Raw genomic sequence first — 15,752 nt, 5'->3', positions numbered from 1 at the left:
TATACATATTCAGTACATATATCTCCCAGTATTTAAACTGGGATGGGGCCCTCTAACATTGGGGACCAATATGAGGTTGCTCTAGCCCATCCAACCCTAAGTAGTATTGTATCAAAACCTTCTGTTTTAATCCTATTAATGTCCATTTTATTTACCCCATTTCTTAATAACCATCCAAAGATTTCTTTGTCCTTTTGGGATGAATCCACTTAAAATTTCCACCTTGTTGGGAAGAAGTCTCTAGATTTTCCCTTCAGTTTTTCCTTATTTCCCTATTAATCAACCTAATTAGCATTAATTATCCTAATGTTTATTATTAGAACCTGTAAGACCCATTGAGGGGAAGCAGAGACCACAAATAAGGCTTCCCAAACTGGTTTATTTGTTTTAAATAAGGGAGTCTTAGATTAACCATTACATATATGTATTTTTTCCACCTTATAATCTGTTTTTTTCATAGGTACCAATAAAATAGCTGGTTATAATGAGAGTTCTCTAAAAATTTTGCCAATTGAGAAGCTTTTTCAATTGAGAAGATCCACTGTCCAGCTACTGATGAGTAGTGTCTTAACAGTGACTCAAACCAGTAAGATACCAAGAGGCATCCCCATGACAGAGTGCAAAAGATGTAGACTCCACAAAATCTAGAAAGTTTATTCCCAAAAACAGTCTAAGAAAGTAAAGGACCTGTACAGCCACTGTATAGGTGGATGCAATGAAGATTGAGATGACAAAGGCCCCTTCTGGGCTGGGCCCCTATGACAAATTTCCCTGAGAGTTGGCACAGTCAGACCAAAAGACCAAAAAACAAACAAACAAGCGGCTCAGAATTCCAGTATATGCAACCTGTCTATTCCAGCTATTCAGCTGTCAAATGAACACCACATGTATACCTTCCAGATGACAGAGACCAAGCTCTCAACACACACACACACACACACACACACACACACACACACACACCCCACTAAGAATATCAGGCAGCTCATTCACATCTGAAAGACACAAAGAGAGAACTACAAATTCTCCCTAGAAGGGCTTTTGTTTAAGGTCAGAATTCTGAAAAAAAAGCATTTTATCACGCTGGATTTCTCTAACTTAATTGCGTATGCAATAAAGAGCCCCATATTGGCCATTTTCAGAGAGATTTCCTTTAATTCCCAATCATGTGAGTACTTGTTTGTATATTCATAAGTTTATATATACATAAACCTGGCTTGAGTATTATTGGAAGCTGGCTTTCTGACTCCCCTTGTTTAGGAAACATGTTAGGCCACCTAGCAAGAACACTGAAGTGAGTTGCCATGCCCTCCTCCAGGGGATCTTCCTGACCCAGGGATCAAACCCATGTCTCTTACGTCTCTTGCATTGACAGGCGGGTTCTTTACCACTAGCGCCACCTGGAAAGCCCATTTAGATAGCTCAGTGTCTCTCAACTAAGCAACTCCTAGTATCTTTCAATGAGGCTCCCCCTGTATTTTTTCAAATGGGTGGCTAGGTTGTACCTGTTGCACACTGCCAATTAAAGCTCAGGAGTATCAACCAACAATCAGGAGATCCAAGCAACGAAAGAGACTCTCCCAAATTCATATGGACCCTCCAAGGAGGCGAATGGGCCCAAGAGGCCTCTGCTGGTACCAAGGCTCTGGTTCCTCGTAAAGCACAGGCAAAGGAGGGAAGTCTGGGTCCCTTTATAGTCACCCAAAGTGTTGACTGAAGAAAAATAAAGCACAACCTAAAAGTTGAGAATTCTGTTTTATTTGGGGAATTACTAAGGACTTAAGCCTAGGATACAATCTCTCAGATAGTTCTGAGGTACTGTTCTGAAGAGGTAAGGGAGGAGTCAGGATATATAGAAGTGTTTGCAAAAAACCCAGATAGTTGAACATCATAAAATTACTGCTAGTTAAAGGAAAACCAGACATCTCAAGCTAATGAGTTTAGTGCTTTTCTAGGTATGGAAAGATGCAAGCATTTGAGCTTAATGAAAGTATTCCTTGATATGCACCTTAACTATCTAGGGGCAGTAGCCTGTTTATCTCCATTCTGAGTTCCCCTCGGGGTGCACCATTGGGTGGGAGTTGGGGAGGGCAGCTGTGGTGGCTAACGGTTTGATGACCACAACATCCTTTGCTGATTGATACAGCAGGCAACATTCTTTGTCCACGATCCCAAAAATACTTAAGTTGTGCATCCAGCTCATGGGTGGAGCTGGTTGAAGTGGGAGTGGAGCAAGGAAATGGGAGGGAGGGGGTGTTTTATGATCCTAACCACTCACCTGGTTCACCAAGAGAGGAAGCATTGTCTGTACTAGTGTGATTTAGGCAAGAATTTAGCTTCTCAATGACTGTAAACTTATCCTGTAAAAGGGGAATGATAATGATATTACTAGCTTGGTAAACTTGTAAGAATTAAGTAATATTAACATAAATGTTGGGCTTCCCAGGTGGCACTAGTGGTAAAGAACCCGCTGCCAGTGCAGAGGAAGTAACAGACATGGGTTTGATCCCTAGATCGAGAAGATCCCCAGAATGAGGGCACAGAAACCCACTCCAGTATACTTGCCTGGAGAATCCCATGGACAGAGGAGCCTGGTGAGCTCTAGGCCATAGCATCACAAAGAGTCAGACATGACTGAAGCAACTTAGCACATACACACAACATAAATATTAATATGTAAAACATATTACAAGTGCCTGATACTGTTGTGGTTATTCTGCTTTTGGAGATCATAGACTATGTTAGGGTGCAGCAAATCTCCATGCATTCCATTGTGACAATGCTTTCAGTTCACTTAGTCATGTCTGACTCTTTGTGACCCCATGGACTGCAGCACTCCAGGCTTCCCTGTCCCTCACCAACTCCTGGAGCTTGCTCAAAGTCATGTCCATTAAGTTGGTGATGCCATCCAACCATCTCATCCTCTGTTGTCCCCTTCTCCTGCCTTCAATCTTTCCCAGCATCAGGGTCTTTTTCAGTGAGTCAGTTCTTCCCAATGCTTTACTGTGTATTTATTAATGTAATAAACTGATTAATGTTTGCATTAATCTCTTACTAGCAGGTGAGCTCCAAGAGGACGGAGACCTTGTCTGTCTTAACCACAGCTGAATCGCAGAGTCTAGAACAGTGTCTGGCACTTAATAAATACATTTGTTGATGGACAGGAGATGTACATCCCAGTGAGGAGATGCTCAGAGACGGAGCACCTGAACCACACATGTGTGGGGTGGGGAGATCCCACTCATAGAAGCTCATGGCTTTTCAGAGATCAAATTGCTAGAGAAAGACCAGCACCACTAAAGAGGGGAAGCTAATGTACTTTTTCTACAAACTTGCCTTATTTTGGGGCTTCCCAGCTGGCTCAATGTTAAAGAATCCGCCTGCAGTGCAGGAGACACCAGAGGTGAGGGTTCAATCCCTGGGTTGGAAAGATCCCCTGAAAAAGGATATGGTAACCCACCCCATTATTCTTGCCTGGGAAATCCCATGGACAAAGGAGCCTGGCAGGCTACAGTCCATGGAATAACAAAGAGTCAGACACAACTTAGCATCTGAGCATACATGCACACTTTATTTTATCCTCTCCCTGGAACAAAGTGGCAGGACAGGTGAGGTAAATCTAGCTCTGACCTTCACTGTAACATCAGGGGCTGAGCAGGATGGCAGGTAGGCCTTTCCTTTCTCTCCTCTGCAGTTCAAGGCCTTTTTCATGCATGGTTCTATTAAAACAGGAGGAAGAAGGAATTAGGCTTTGCACCTGACATAAGGGGTTTGTGGCTGAGGCTTGTTTATTTCTGGGCCTACCTCAGGAGTTGATATCGATCCTACAGTTACACAGTGGAGAGCAGACAAGATTTGGCAGGGGTTGAAAAAATCAAATGCCTTCAGGGCCTAGGTGGATAAAATTAAGCTAAATCAGCTCTATTCAAAATCAGTAGAGAGTAACAAGGCTGTGTCTGGACAGAGAATGAATGACCCATTAATAAGCATTCCAATGTAAAACAATTTAAAAATATTAAAGACAAAGAAAATGAGGCAAAGGGCTGATTTGACCTACTACTACTTTGCAACAACCTCTAATAAGGTAACAAGACTGATCAGGAGCAAGTCTCTGAAGGTCTCTTATACTCAGGTTCCTCATTTATAAAACCAAGAAAGACAAACTTCCTCTTGGGGCTGCTGTAAGAGGTACAGTGAGAACTTGCGGGGAAGCACTTGGATTCGTCAGATATTGAACTGTGTCACTGTCCAAGACCTTTTGTTTACATAGTTTTAATTCTTTATGTTATATCATTTATATAATTTTTTTTAACTGACTATGCAATTGTCACTGGTGGAAATGAGCAAAATAAGCCCCCAAACATCCCATGACACTTCATCTCTCCAAGCCAGTGACTGGAGCCATACCTGCAACAGGGGGTGACACTTCAGGGTGGTATCACTTCAGAGACAGGATTTTAGCTTCACAGTCTGGTACCTATCCAGAAGGGCCTGGGGTCTAGAGGAGAGGTCAAACAGGCATTATCAGAGGGCTTCAGTGTGGCCACTCAGGAATCCACACAGTATCAATACAATTAACAACTCCTCTCTAAGTAAGTGTGAAACAGCCCACGGGGTAAAACTCAGTCAAATTTGATTTTACAAAAGAATGTTAACTGAAGCAATACAGAGAGTTTGTTTGTTTTCTGCTTATCAACTGAAAAAGACTAAAAAATGTAATATCCAGTGCTGGTGAAGACACTGGTGATAGCAGGTAAATCTGAGATAGCAGCACAAGTGACCCTGTTAAACTGTAAGTCAGATCAAGTCTCCCCACACTCCAAACATTCCAGTGGCTTCCCATCTCAGTCAGAGGAAAAGCTCCAGTGATAGTCTGCCAGCATTGCTTGAAGAGCAAAAACTGAAATCCACCTAAACAGTGATGAACTACTGGTTACATAAAGGATTTCTCATCTTCCCAGTAGTCATTTATATAGTAGTTAAAAGGAATTAGTTCAGTTCAGTTCCTCAGTCATGTCCAATTCTTTGCGACCCCATGGACTACAACCTGCCAGGCTTCCCTGTCTATCACCAACTCCCAGAGCTTGCTCAAACTCACGTCCATCAAGTCGGCGATGCCATCCAACCATCTCATTCTCTGTCATCCCTTTTGCTTCTTTTCTTCAATTTTTCCCAGCATCAGGGTCTTTTCTAACGAGTCAGTTCTTCGCATCAGGTGGCCAAAGTATTGCAGTTCAGCTTCAGCATCAGTCCTTCCAATGAATATTCAGAACTGATTTCCTTTAGGATTGATTGGTTGGATCTCCTTGCAGTCCAAGGGACTCTCAAGACTCTTTTCCAACACTACAGCTCAAAAGCATCAATTCTTCTGCACTCAGATTTCCTTATGGTCCAATTCTCACATCCATGTATGACTATTGGAAAAAGCGTAGCTATGACTAGACGGACCTTTGTTGGCAAAGTAACGTCTATGCTTTTTAATACACTGTCTAGGTTGCTTATGGCTTTTCTTCCAAGAAGCAAGTGTCTTTTAATTTCATGGCTGCAGTCACCATCTGTAGTGACTGTGCAGCCCAAGAAAATAAAGTCTCTCACTGTTTCCATTGTTTGCCCATCTACTTGCCATGAAGTGATGGGACTAGATGCCATGACCTTTGTTTCTTGAATGTTGAGTTTTAAGCCAGCCTTTTCACTCTCCTCTTTCACTTTCATCAAGAGGCTCTTCAGTTCCTCTTCGCTTTCTAAAATATGGGTGGTGTCGTCTGCGCATCTGAGGTTATTGATATTTCTCCCGGCAATCTTGATTCCAGCTTGTGCTTCATCTACCCCAACATTTCACATAATGTACTCTGCATATAAGTTAAATAAGCAGGGTGACAATATACAGCCTTGACACACTCCTTTCCCAATTTGGAACCAGTCTGTTGTTCCATGTCCGGTTCTAACTGTTGCTTCCTGACAGATGCATACAGATTTCTCAGGAGGCAGGTAAGGTGGTCTGATATTTCCATCTCTTTAAGAATTTTCCACAGTTTCTTGTGATTCACACAGTCAATAAGAAGACATAAAATTAAAAGGAATGACACCTAGAGTGCCAGCCTCATGAGGTATTGGACTCTGCCTGACCAGCTCATGGCTGTCTGCCAAGTGCCTGCAAAAAGTAGGAGCTCAAGAACTGTTTGTTGACTAAATATTCTTAGCACCGTAAATGCCCTGCCCATAGTAAGTCCAATCATAATATATTTATGAAGAAACACTTTTGCAAAGACTATATAAGAATGGATGTACTTTTGTCACCAGCAAATATAGAATGAATAAAACCAACCTAACAAAAAAACCTTTTACTTTATCTCTCAAACCCAGTGACTGGAATCATACTTAAGGCAGGGAGATATAAATGGTTACTTCTAGGAAAGGAAACACTAAATTTTCACTTCATGTATTTTGAAACTATTTGACTTTTTCCCATATAATAATGAATTAATTCTAAAACTTTTAATTATTATTATTATTTATTTACTTATTTATTGGCTGCCTTGGGTCTCAGTTGCATCACAGGGGACCTTTTGCATGGCATGTGGATTCTAGTTGTGGTGCACAGGCTTAGCGGCTCTGCGGCAAATGGCATCTTAGTTCCCTGACCAGGGATCAAACCTGTATCCCCTGCATTGCAAGGCGGATTCTTAACCACTGGACCACCCCCCAGGGAAGTCTCTTTCATAACTTTCTAAAAGCGGGCACAATAAAGGACAGAAACAGTCTGGACCTAAAAGAAGCAGAAAATATTAAGAAGAGGTGGCAAGAATACACAGAAGAACCATATAAAAAAGATCTTAATGACCCAGATAACCACAATGGTGTGATCACTCACCTTGAGTCACACATCCTGGAATGTGAAGTCAAGTAGGCCTTAGGAAGCATCACTACGAACAAAGCTAGTGGAGGTGATGGAATTCCAGTTGAGCTATTTCAAATCCTAAAAGATGATGCTGTGAAAGTGCTGCACTCAATATGCCAGCAAATTTGGAAAACTCAGCAGTGGCCACAGGACTGGAAAAGGTCAGTTTTCATTCCAATCTCAAAGAAACGCAATGCCAAAGAACATTCAAACTACCGCACAATTTCACTCATCTCACACACTAGCAAAGTAATGCTCAAAATTCTCCAAGCCAGGCTTCAACAGTAAATGAACTGAATTGAGAACTTCCAGATGTTCAAGCTGGATTTAGAAAAGGCAGAGGAACCAGAGATCAAATTGCCAACATCTGTTGGGTCATAGAAAATGCAAGAGAGTTCCAGAAAAACATCTACTTCTGCTTTATTGACTACTCCATAGCCTCTGACTGTGTGGATCACACAGTCCAACAAACTGGAAAATTCTTAAAAGAGACAGGAATACGAGACCACTTTACCTGCCTCCTGAGAAATCTGTATGCAGGTCAGGAAGCAACAGTTAGAACCGGACATGGAACAACAGACTGGTTCCAAATTGGGAAAGGAGTATGTCAAGGCTGTATATTGTCACCTCCTTTATTTAATCTATATACAGAGTACATCATGCGAAATGCTGGGGTAGATGAAGCACAAGCTGGAATCAAGACTGCTGGGAGAAATATCAATAACCTCAGATACACAGATGACACCACCCTTACAGCAGAAAGCAAAGAAGAACTAAAGAGCCTCTTGATGAAAGTGAAAGAGGAGAGTGAAAAGGCTGGCTTAAAACTCAACATTCAAAAAGCAAAGATCATGGCATCCAGTCCCATCACTTCATGCCAAATAGATGGGCAAACAATGGAAACAGTGAGAGACTTTATTTTCTTGGGCTGCACAATCAGTGCAGATGGCGACTGCAGCCATGAAATTAAAAGACACTTGCTCCTTGGAAGAAAAGCTATGACCAACCTAGACAGCATATAGAAAAACAGACACATTACTTTGCCAACAAAAGTCTGCCTAATCAAAGCTATGGTTTTTCCAACAGTCAAGGATGGATGTGAGTTGGACCATAAAGAAAGCTGAGAGCAGAAGAATTGATGCTTTTGAACTGTGGTGTTGGAGAAGATGCTGGAGAGTCCCTTGGACTGCAAGGAGATCCAACCAGTCAATCCTAAAAGAAATCAGTTCTGAATATTCACTGGAAGGACTGATGCTAAAGCTGAACTGCAATACTTTAGCCACCTGATGTGAAGAATGGACTCATTGGAAAAGATCCTGATGCTGGGAAAGACTGAAGGAAGGAGGAGAAGAGGATGACAGAGAATGAGATGGTTGGATGGCATCACCTGACTTGATGGACATGAGTTTGAGCAAGCTCCAGGAGTTTGTGATGGACAGGGAAGCCTGGCATGCTGCAGTCCATGGGGTCACAAAGAGTCAGACATGACTGAGTGACTGAATTGAACTGACTGGAAAAATAGTTTTGTTTTGCTTCATCTGCTTTTTCAGTGAAAGATATTACCATAGTTTTAAGAAGGTGAGGGGAGAGCCTGGAAAGAGAGATGTAGGCCTATACTATGAGAAGCCTTTAAAAATTTAGAGTTTATATCATTTTTCAAAGGATAGGGTGTTCTAAATTAAAACATTCAGTTCTACTTTCTCAGACAAATGTAGTACCCACCAAATTTTGTTTTCTCTCTTTGACTTTTTTCCTAATAACCTCTCTTCCTTCCTCTTACTTCTTTCCACAAATGTATATTGAGTGTCACATTCCAGACCCTGGGGATCCCCAATTGTGAATAAGATTCACTCCTATTTACAGAGCAGAGATGAAGTTAATTGAAACTGCAATTGTATAAAGTTGTTTGTTTTTTCAATTAAGTCCATTATTTTAGACTGAGAAAGCTTTGCAGTTTTCTCAAATGCTGTGGAAAAGACTGACAGAGGACTGAGTTGGAGATCAGAGTTTCTTCATCAAATATACTGCAAAGGAAGAAAGATGTGTAGGAATAAACCTACAGATTAAGAAACTTTAGAGATATATCAAGAGATTGCAACGTATGGATGTTACTTGGATCCTAATTCAAACAACCAAAGTGTAAAAAAGTAAAACTTATGATATTTATAAGTCAACCGGATATTTGAAAGTTGACTAGGTATTTGATGAAAATCAGGGTTTACTGCTACTTATTTTAAATGTGATAATGGTACTCTAATTGTTATGGCCTTAAGTCTCTCTCTTTCAAGAGAATGAGAAGACAAGTCAGACTGGGAGAAAATATTTGCAAAATACATATCTGATAAGGGACTATTATCCAAAATAAGGGCTTCCCTGGTGGCTCAGATGGTAAAGAATCTGCCTGCAATGCGGGAGACTTGGGTTCATTCCCTGGGTTGGAAAGATCCCCTGGGGGAGGGCACAGCAACCCACTCCAGTATTCTTCTGGAGAATCCTACAGTCCATGGGGTCACAAAGAGTTGGACACAACTGAGCGACTAGGCACACACACAAACACATAAACACACATCCAAAATATACAAACAACACTTAAAACTTAACAAGAATAAAGCAAATGATCTGATTAAAAAATGGGCAAAACACCTGAACTGACACTTTACCAAATTAGATATAGAAATGGCAAGTAAGCACATGACAAGATGTTCAACATCACATGTCACTAGGGAACTGCAAATTAAAACAACAATGATATACCACTATTTACCTATTATGATAGTCAAAATACAGAACACCGACAACATCAAATGCTGGTGAGAAGGTAGAGCATCAGGAATACATAACAGTACAACCACCAATGCTGCTAGGAATACATAATAGTACAATCACTTCAAAGGACAGTTTGGCAGTTTCTCACAAAACTAAACATATGTTTACCATACAAGCCAGCAATCTCTCTCCATAATATTTATTTAGTTGAGTTGAAAAACCACTGCCCACAGAAAAACATGCACAAGGATGTTTATAGTAGCTTTACTGATTATTGCCAAAACTTGGAAGCAACCAAGATATTCTTCAGTAAACTGTGGTATACCCAAACAGTGGAATATTATTAACATATAGCACAAAAAAGAAATGAGCTATCAAGCCATGAACAGACATGAAAGAACCTTAAATGCGTATTACCAAGCAAAAGAAGCCAAACTGAAAGAACTACTTACTGTACGATTCCAACTATATAACATTCTGGAAAAGCAAAACCATGAAGACAGTAAAAGGATCAGTGGTTCCTGGAAGTCATGAAAGAGGGAGGGATAAAAAGAGCAGAGAGGATTTCTAGAGCAGAGAAACTATTCTGCATGATACTACAGTGCTAGATACATGTCACCATACATTTGTCAAAACCCATAGAATGTACAGCACCAAGAGTGAACCCTATAATAAACTATGGACTTTGGGTGATAATGCTGTGTCAGTGTAGGTTCATAGAGTGTAACAAATGTATCACTCTGGTGCTGGGACATTGACAGTGGTGAAGGCTGTATGTGCTAGACAGAGGATATAGGAACTCGCTGTTCTTTCCACTCCATTTTGCTGTGAACCTAAAAGTGCTCTAAAAATAAAGTTTATTCACTAAAAAAATCCTTATCTTTTAGAGATACATAATGAAATATTTATGGACAAGATGTTATGCAATCAATGATCTGCATCAAAACAAAATGTTGGGGAGAAGTGGGTAGGGTACAAATGAAAGAGGAATGAGAATTGAGCTGATAGTAGAAACAGGGTGAAGGGTGTGTGGGGCTTTTCTCCCCATCTTTGTCTGTTTGAAAATCTTCAGTATTATTAAGACAAATGGGACATATCTACAATTTCTTTGGACTTCTACTTTGGTGAAAACAGAGGAATAGGGTGGGATGAAGAAGGAAAGCAGATAGCCTGGAGCTTAGAAGTATGATTTGTAACTGAACAAGGTCTAGACTAGAGGAGACAGGAAGGGAGACATAGGGCAAAGGACATTATAGGAGATGGAAAGGGAGGGAAGAATGGAAAAGGAATCTGGGCTCACTGTCTTCCCCTAACTTCTCTCTTTCCCTTTTCCTCACTCACTCCTTACCTTTCCTCTCTGTAGGTGAAAAATCATATTGGGAACTTAACAGTGAACATTTCAGGCACCAATCCATGAAATTCCAATTCAGTCAGCATGGCCTTAGAATCTATATTTCAACATGTGCTGTAGGAGACTGGATGGGTATCTGAACCTCCCTTGAGCCCCAAAACCTGGCTTCTGTGAGCAGCATGTTAGTTCTGTCACTAACCTTTACTCTGCCAGACTGAAGACCAAATCACTCTGCCTTTCAAAGCCTCTGTGACAGTGGTCCACTGTTTCAAAGCAGGAAAAAATAAAGGGGAAGATAGATTATGCAAAAAGAAGTTGTTTATTGATTTCCTTTAATGTATATGTGGAAACATGCAAATGCTAAAGGTCTCGAGTGGGAAAAAGAAATTCATTAGCCTGCTCTGACTTGAAAGACATATCCTTTAAGACCTTCTAACTCTTTGTGCTAACGTTCTCTGATTTTATATTCACTGAAAAACCTTTTGATGTTTAATGGAATTCTACTAACAATTATAAAACAAAAACAAAAGCACTTACCAGTTGCCTCAAGTGATACGGTCCTCTTGACAGTTCTACCTTTCATCATCAATTTTAATCAACTGTCCTTTTGCTTCCCAGGTTTCCTGAAAGTCTGTATTCAGAAAATGTGATTACCCATCAGCAAACTAATAAATTCAATCTTTAGTACTGGGGAGGGTAACGAGTCAGTCCAGGGAACTGAGCTGGAACTGAGCACAGGGCTGTTGTCACACATTAGGGGTAACTCAGCAACTCCCTTACCCACACGTTCTTGGCTACATCCCTCCAACTAGGGAAAGAATTTTAAATTATAACAAAGTAATCAGAATGTAGCCTGACTTACCTAGATTCCAGTGCCTCCTCAAGCACAGGCATCTTGAGAAGGTGGAACCAGCCAAGCTGGAAGAGGAGTTCTGAAGCAAATAAGGCAATCTGTCTGTCCCTGGCCCCTGATGCTGCCAGGGACATTCCCATGGACTGATGTGCCATCCTCTGCCTCCTCTAATATAAGGAGGAGACAGGAAAGAACTACAGCAACTGGAGCCCCCACTTACCCACAGAACAAACTGTGAATAGTCAGACTCAGTTGTTCGGTTCAAAACATCCTCCCTCCTTGACTCACCCCCCTACCACACCCCATCAGGGAAGATCAGAAGAAAAGGAGGCAAAGGCCTAAAGCCTTCTAAATGCCTTTCTGTTCCCACTTGTAACCTATGTGGTACAGAATTGTTCTTTGAACCATAACTACGCAGGGGCCTGCTGGCATTCATTCAGGCCTATCTCTAGCTGACATTTCCTGGCTCCCAAGAGGTTAGAAAGAAAGTCTCTTCTTGTCCCCTCAAAGACCTCGCTGAGGCATAGGCTGCTATGGGGACACCGGGTGGCCAGAAGTGAGGTAGGCAAGGGCCCATGATGCCTCACAGAAAAGCCTAAGTGCAAATCCTCAGCAGTGACCTTGGCCAGGGCAAGTGAACTGACTGAACCCTCTCCCTGCTTCCCTCAAAAGGGTGAGGGACAAAGTGAGCATCAAAGTCTTGATGTGGAAATTGGCTCACCTCAGCTACGAAAAATAACAGTATGCTTAGTATGGGCACTACTCAAGCAGGAATTACTTTAAAAAGAGTAGGAAGAGCAGTCTGCCAGCTGGTTCAGAGGATATGAGTGAGGTCTGAAGAGGGGAAGAGGGGCAAATACCAGTGAGGGTCAAGCTGGTGCACCAACGGGCCCAGGTGAGTGAGGAGACAGACTGTGAATAGGTCATGGGGTTACCCAGATAATTGAGGCCCTTGCGTCAACGAGAGGCAGGTGGGCAGGAGCCCAGAAACAAAAAAGGAAGAGCACGACAACGGGGAAGGAGAGAAGAGACGGTCATAGCCCAGGGCCCGGCGAAGTCGAGGCCTTGTGGGGAAAGGGGTCGGTGACGGTCATCGCAAAAATCTTCGTGACGAGGGGCGCTGAGCAACACAATCCGGGTAGCTTCTCGCTGAATCAGCGCCCCGCCCACAAAGTCCTGAAAGCCCCGCCCCAAGCGCCTCGCGCATCCCAGGCGCTGAGTTCCGTTTCGTCGCGCGGCCCTTTAGTTCCGGCCGCTGCGCGCGGGCGGAAAGTTTTTGCGGACGGACTGTGTCGGTGATGGGCACGGGGTGAGTGGAGGAGGCCGGATACCCTAGGCTGCTTTTGGTTGCTTTTTAGAGCTGCAAGAGAAGGGGGTCCGCGGGGAAAACGCCCGGCTTTTCCGCTGCCTGGGTGCCAGTTCTGCGCCTCTCTTCGTTCTGCAGCGCCGGAGCTCCGCACAAGCACACCATTTCGGCCCCCTGCCCAGGCCCCCTTCGCCACCTCTTCTCATAAGAGAGACTTCTAGATCTCAAAAAATTTTGAGTGATTTTTAAGGTAAAAATACAACCCCAAGCAGACGCGATCCAAATGCAGGAGTTCTATATTTCCAGGTTGGCACTTGAGAGGTGAAGTTGTAACTGAGAAAGGTGGAGGGGACTCAACCGGGCAAGGGATGCCAGGCCAACAGAGAAACTTAAGAGTAGGTTAGTGGATCCCTAGAAATTCGAGTGGAATCACGCCTTAAGAACGGTAAGAATCAGTTCTTTATGAATAAGCTAATTGTCTCCTTCTGGTAAGAATTATAAATATGTAGCTGGTGGAGATGGCCACATCAAGGGGCTAAGAGCTTTTCTCACGAGTAGACTGTTCTGGAGAAAAGAAGACTACCAGTTGTCTTAAGCATCGTTTGTAAACAGTACTTATGACAAAAGTGTGGGGGTGGGGTGAAAGGTAAGAATCAACCCAAGAGAGAAATAACGAGTTTTCACAGAATTGCTGGACTATGTGGGGAGGGATTTTTTTTTTTTTCCTTTTAATCAGACCTAGACTGCTTGAGTGAACCGTTCTTCAAGAATATTCACTTCCATCTTTTACTTCTGTGCTTACAACCTGAGTTCTGAATTGATTTCCTTTGACTCTGCTATCGTTAAGGAGGTGTGTTTGGGGCTGGACACACACGCATCAGTCAGAAGAAAGAGCCAGCTCCGGAAGTGCCTTCCTAGAAGGCAAGACTGCAAGCTGTGGTCACCCATTCCAGTATTACAGCAGATTTCATGAGGTGGATGGAAATGCTTTCTTACATATGATCTAAATCTGTGTTCCCTGATTCCCATTCTCCTAAGAGATGAGGTCAGTACTGCTTATCCCCAGCTTTCAGTAACTTTCATAAAGGCCTCTATGCTTGAGTGGGAATGCCATAGGAGGTGGATAAACTCTGTGTAGGCAGAGGCATAGGAGTTCCTGATACCTCTGCTTGAAGGAGAGGAGGAAGTGTGTTCCTGGTGTGCAGAGTTAACATTTGTAATGTGTTTTGCCAAAAATTAACGTTACAGCTGGTGCTGAGAGGTAGTTCACTAGTCATTGTCAAGTTTTGTCAAGTACATACTGTGCCCCAATTGCAGGATAGTCTTTTTTTCCTTTTTGTTTTGTTTTTTTGGCCACACTGCCTGTGGAATCTTAATTCCCTGACAAGGGATCAAACCCACATCCCTTGCAGTGGAAGCCAGGAATCTTAACCATTGGACCACCAGGGAGGTTCTGATGGGATAGGTTCTTAAGAGACACTGATGGGCAAAAATTCACACTGCCCCTGCTCCTGTTGAGCCTGTGGTCTAATGTAGTGTAGTTGAACCAGGATTGCACAGAACCTCACTTCTTGAACAACAGAGCTGAGATCCAAATGGAAAGATGAGTAGATGAAATAGTACTAAGTTGATAAGCCTCAGTGCATGCACTTGACTCAAGAAACTCTCTGAGCCTGTTAACTTTGGACACAGTTTTAACAAGCTGGATTACCTGGCTTTCTAGCTCACAGTTGCCAAAAGCCCAAAATTGAAAAGAAGGATGATTACAGAGACAAGTAGAATGCAAACTGATGGTCCAAAAATTAGTTATGAAGAGGAGGCACCAAAACACAACAGCCTGGGTCCCTTGAGTAAAAGGCAATGTTTCTGGGTTTGTTCTACATAATACTTGTTCCATGGGACCTTAACTGATGATCAGAGAAGGGTTAAATGGGAAATACAGAGTTAGCAAATTAAACTGAATTCTTTGCTGTAGAGTTTCTGTGTCTTTTTTATTTATTTTTGGCTGTGCTAGGTCTTTGTTACTGTGTGGGTTTTTTTCTAGTTGCAGCAAGTGGGGGCCCCTCTTTGTTGCAGTGCCAGGGCTTCTCATTACGGTGGCTTCTCACTCTGGGGCGCACGGGCTTCAGTAGTTGCAGTTCCTGGCTTTAGGGCACAGGCTCAATAGTTGTAGCACACGGGCTTAGTTGCTCCGTGTTATGTAGGATCTGCCCAGACCAAAGCTTGCACCCATGTCTCCCATTTTGGCAGGTGGATTCTTTACCACCGAGCCACCAGGGAAGCCCTCATTATCTTTAATAGGACCTGAACTCATTTTTCCTGGAGCATCTGTCCAGGACAGTGTTTTGCAGCACACACGTGGAAGAATGGTAGTGTAAATTAAAACATCAGGGCAGCAGTGTGCTGGGCAGTATTAATGTTTATAGTTGTGATGCTAAATCAGAATGAATTATGTTTAGCACACTGTATTTAATGAGGCATAGTTTATGGATGCACATTTTAATTTTTTCTATCAAAATGGTTAAACATTTTGGAATTCTGAGTCCAAAGGAGTAATCTCTTTTAGTCTTTATTGATA

At 42.4% G+C, this 15,752-nt stretch overlaps 2 protein-coding genes across 28 annotated transcripts in view; one reads left to right on the top strand and one right to left on the bottom strand.

Annotated features, from left to right (window-relative positions):
* SLC24A1 (solute carrier family 24 member 1) overlaps window positions 1-13,024 on the bottom strand; it is a 53,260-nt gene extending 40,236 nt beyond the window's left edge. For 2 of the 14 annotated variants that reach the window (XM_081513807.1, XM_081513816.1), the window contains exons 1-7: window positions 11,878-13,024; window positions 11,553-11,646; window positions 11,215-11,278; window positions 4,408-4,498; window positions 3,805-3,891; window positions 3,631-3,719; window positions 2,279-2,360 (exon numbers count right to left, since the gene is read on the bottom strand). The gene's annotated coding sequence lies outside the window, so the exon portion shown is untranslated. Of the gene's footprint in view, window positions 1-2,278; window positions 2,361-2,565; window positions 2,732-3,336; window positions 3,381-3,544; window positions 3,720-3,804; window positions 3,892-4,407; window positions 4,499-5,098; window positions 5,461-11,214; window positions 11,279-11,552; window positions 11,647-11,877 lie in introns of those variants that run through there. The other 12 variants (XM_081513813.1, XM_081513811.1, XM_081513808.1 and 9 more) reach the window with 12 other exon arrangements.
* Window positions 13,025-13,146: 122 nt separating this feature from the next.
* INTS14 (integrator complex subunit 14) overlaps window positions 13,147-15,752 on the top strand; it is a 37,356-nt gene continuing 34,750 nt past the window's right edge. For 7 of the 14 annotated variants that reach the window (XR_014060515.1, XM_081513829.1, XM_081513822.1 and 4 more), the window contains exon 1: window positions 13,147-13,619. The gene's annotated coding sequence lies outside the window, so the exon portion shown is untranslated. Of the gene's footprint in view, window positions 14,220-15,752 lie in introns of all 14 variants that reach the window. The other 7 variants (XR_014060516.1, XM_081513831.1, XM_081513826.1 and 4 more) reach the window with 3 other exon arrangements.

This window comes from Giraffa tippelskirchi, chromosome 7, assembly GCF_054371585.1.
Source record: "Giraffa tippelskirchi isolate mGirTip1 chromosome 7, T2T-mGirTip1v1.2.pri, whole genome shotgun sequence".
Lineage (NCBI taxonomy): Eukaryota > Metazoa > Chordata > Mammalia > Artiodactyla > Giraffidae > Giraffa > Giraffa tippelskirchi.
The sequence above is the reverse complement of the archived record's forward strand: the minus strand, read 5'-3'. Positions and strand labels throughout refer to the sequence as shown.